This window comes from Pinus tabuliformis, chromosome 4_2 (assembly GCF_031772625.1).
Source record: "Pinus tabuliformis cultivar Carrire ecotype Pingquan chromosome 4_2, CPIR1, whole genome shotgun sequence".
Classification (NCBI taxonomy): Eukaryota; Viridiplantae; Streptophyta; class Pinopsida; order Pinales; family Pinaceae; genus Pinus; species Pinus tabuliformis.
The window spans coordinates 773843221-773847726 of NC_142304.1; positions in this window are offsets into that span (position 1 = coordinate 773843221).

The following is a 4506-nucleotide window of genomic DNA, read 5'->3' on the forward strand; positions in this document are numbered from 1 at the left end:
TAGGGTCCAGTTAGGTCCTTTTATGACTGGTGTGGTTGATAACTTTTCTTTGAGTGTTTCAAAAGCTTGCTGACAATTCTCATTCCAGTTGAAAGGTGTATCTTTTGCTAGAAGCTTAAACAGAGGTAAAGCTATTTTACTAAAATGCTCAATAAACCTTCTGTAATATCTTGCATACCCAAGAAAACTTCTTACCTCTTTTTGAGTCTTCGGAATTGGCAAATTGACAATGATCTGGATTTTTGATGGATCAACTTTAATGCCTTGAGAGGAAATATAGTGACCTAATACTATCCCTTCATTTAACATCATAAAACACTTTTCATTGCTCAGGGACAGATTAGCTTCAATACATCTCTTCAAAACTTTTTCAAGATTTTCTAATGAATGCTCAAATGAATTACCATACACTGAAAAATCATCCATGTAAAATTCAACACATTCATGAACTAAATCAGCAAAAATAGCTAATACAACTCTCTGAAATGTAGTTGGAGCATTGCAAAGTCCAAATGGTAAAACATTATAGGCATAAGTGCCCCAGGGACAAGTAAAAGTGGTTTTGTCCTGGTCCTCTAAGGCTATCCTGATCTGGTTATAGCCACTGAAACCATCAAGAAAAGAGAATGATGATTTCCCAGCTAATGTGTCTAGCACTTGGTCAATAAATGGTAGTGGGAAATAATCTTTGAGGGTTGCTTTGTTCAATTGTCTATAATCAACACAAATCCGCCACTTGCCATTTTTCTTGGGCACTACTACCAATGGGGATACCCACTGACTGTCAGAGATAGGATAAATAAAATTGACTTTCAATAGTTTTTGTAATTCATCTCTAACAATATCTTGAAGCATGGGATTCATTCTTCTCTGCGGTTGCCTCACTGGTTTGATATTACTATCCGTATAAATATGGTGAGTGCATGTTTCAGGGTGAATTTCGTGCATATCGGTGTAGTCCCAAGCAAATGTTTGCTGATATTTTCTCAATAATTGAATCAATTTTTCCTCCTGAGATGAGTCTAGGTGAGTGCTAATATTCAAAGTTTTTCCTGGACTAATCTCTATGGTCTTGCTCTGTGTGTTTGTGATAGATTGAATGGGAAAAATGTTCGGAAATGTTGTTTGCAAAGAATGAATGGTAAATGTTTCCTGAAAATTCTGTGCCAAAAGTTCATCTGCAGCACGGTATTGTTCATTTCTTAATTCTTCAGAAATATCAGGTTGAGAAAGGAACAATTCTACCAAATCATCATTATTATGTTCTTGAAAATCATAGATTTGATTGATGCTGAAAACAGATTGAACTTCTTCCTTATCATTGTATTTATCATCAAGCCATAAATTGTGTGCTACTGCTGGTGATTGTGCTGATGGGTAGAGAGTGAGTTGTTTTCTTTCAGTTCCTCATGAAATAATCATATTACCCGATCTACATCCTATGAATGCATCAACAGTTGCTAACCATGGTCTACCAAGGATGATAGGGTGTCCTCCTAAATTAGATTTTGGCTGAAGAACTAAAAAGTCCACTGGATACTCCCAAGAATCCAGTGAAACAATTATGTCCTCTAAAATCCCTTCAGGAATCACTTTAGACCTATCAGCTAGTTCTAGAACAATTGTTGTGTGCTGCAAGTTTGTGAGCTGCAGTGTTTTCATTGTTTCAAGAGTCATCACATTTATTGCGGCCCCAAGGTCAATTAAGGTGTTTGGAATATGTATGTTGTTAATGATTGTAGTGACTCTAGGGATACCAGGATCAACATACTTTTCCATTGAAATAGTGTTTGTCATAAGGCCAGCTAAATGTCCAATAGCATGGATAGTTTGTGGATTAACTCTTTTCCCGGTAGGCTTCTTGAGGCATAGTTCTTTGATTGCTTTAGTATATATCAGAATGTCTTTTATGGCTAGCAATAGTGGAATTTTTATATAGACATTCTTTAGCTCATCTAAAACATCAAACTGTGGTATAGACATGGGAAGTTTTGCTTGGACCAATCTTTCTAGAAAAGGTGGTGGATGCAACGGTTGCATTTGTTTATTTTTAATGTCATCATTTTTTTTCCTTTGAGTTGGAGTTTCATTTTCATTTTCTTTGTTTTCTTCTTGTTTTTCAGCTATTGGAGGTTCTTTTTGAAGTACCTTACCAGACCTCGGCGCGATATTTTGTAAAGGTAATGTGGGATATGATGGTCCCTCATGTACATTGTAAGTTGGTCTCTCTGCTCTGTTATTTGGATTTGGTACAGGTTGAGCAGGAATCTGAGTGGGTCTAGGAGGTTGGTTAGATGGAAGTTGTAATTGAGGTGGATTTATTGGTGGAGGAGCAGACAATGCTTGTTGAGTGTTTTGGGGTTGATAAACAACTTGCTGCTGAGGATATTGTTGATATGTTTGAGGATATTGCGAATATGGCTGATGATACTGTTGATATGGCTGAGAATATGGCTAGTATGGTTGAGGATATGGTTGATATTGTTGAGAGTATTCTTGAAATGGTTTCCATTGTTGTTGTGGGTAATTTTGGTGTTGCCATGGCATGGGTACATTCCAAGAATTCTGAGCATACATCTGATCTTGTGCAGGAAATTGCAAATTTTGGTTTGGAAACATACCTGGAGGTGGAGGTCTTGGTTGCCACGTTCTCTTAGCGCCCATGAAATACACATTCTCCATATCTGTGTTAGCTTCCACATTACAATTCTGCAAAATCTTGATTTTAGAACAATGAGATATATCATGATTTTCAGTACAAAAGGTGCAAACTTGAATGTTTTCTAATGGGCAGTCTTTCAAAGCATGTTTCTTCCGGCATTTTGGACAAAAGATAGCCATTAATTGATCTTCCTCTTGATGTCATTTCATTGCTTGTGAGTTGATCAATTTGATTAGAAGTTCTTGCAATTGTTATTTTATGATTCATAGTAGTACCTTGGAAATTCAATTGAAAAATTATTGAATCAAACTTTGTAAAAGGTTTATTTGAACATTGAGTTTCAAGATATTTCTATGGACTCTGTTTTCACGAATTTGATCTTTGGTATGCTTAGTGTGTTATCTTGAAAGAGTTTTTGTGAATTATGTCCTTGTAAGAGGATTGAGAACTCAGACGAGTAACACTCTGTTTTTAGAACAGTTAATTAAATTAGATGATATAAGTGTTTAAATTGTGATCCCGCCTGTCACACCGGTGACCCGGGTTCGATCCCCGACAACGGCACCAAAATGTAGTGACCAATCCAGGGTGCTAGATTAGACTAAATTTAATGTCAACCAAGGTAGGTAAACTTAGAGGCACGTGTCTAAAGTTTATAGACCTAAAAGGATCTCATCTATCTAAATAAGTGTCTATTGTGACAGGCTACATCACTCTTTTACAAGAGATTGAAATATGTTTCCTTTCACAATTTAAACACTTATATCATCTAATTTAATTAATTGTTCTAAAAACAGAGTGTTACTCGTCTGAGTTCTCAACCCTCTTACAAGGACATAATTCACAAAAACTCTTTCAAGATAACACACTAAGCATACCAAAGATCAAATTCATACTAAGTATACCAAAGATCAAATTCATGAAAATAGAGTCCATAGAAATATCTTGAAATTCAATGTTCAGTTAAACCTTTTACAAAGTCTGATTCAATAATTTTGCAATTGAATTTCCAAGGTGCTACTATGAATCATAAAATAACAATTGCAAGAATTTCTAATCAAATTGATCAACTCACAAGCAATGAAATGACATCAAACGCTCTTCAGATCTGAAGACTAAATCCTATGAAACAGAAACGAAAGTGTACCAATATTCATGTAGGGCCCTTCCACGCTTTGATGGCACACTTAGAAAACTTCATATGATAAGAACACTAAGTCATAAACACCATATGAAATTCTGCCTTTTGATTAAGTTCTGAGAATCGATTAAATTCAAAACAGAGTTCTGGAATGCGCTTACAGTCTCAACTCTGCTCTTGTCTAATCTTTTATACACTAGCATTCCTCCTATTTATTACAATTTACATCCAAACGTACATTCATTATCGCTTCAGATGTTTCTGCTTTTACAATCAAAAAGGCTATTTTCATTTTTTTCTAATCCTAACTGATTTCTAAAACAAAATGAAATCAGTTTAGGTAACTTCAGATTTTTGCTGCTTTTACAACCAAAAAGGCTGAGTTTGACCAGCATTGACCATGTATTCAGGAGCTCCAAATTCGATGCTAAATAGATTTTCCACCATTTATGTACATCCTAGATCACGTCCTTATCCTCTGTTTCGATTTTCCTGCCATGCCACGTGTCACAACATAAACCAATTACAGGAAGTCATTACATCCCGTAATTTTGTTGAAAATTTCCAATTTTTAACATAAAAATCCATAAATTAAATTTAATGTAAAATAACAATTATAATGCTTCATTAATCAATTTCAATGGACTATGAGGGGTTTATGGAAGAAAATGATAGATAAATGATGGATTTTTAGAAGAAAAGA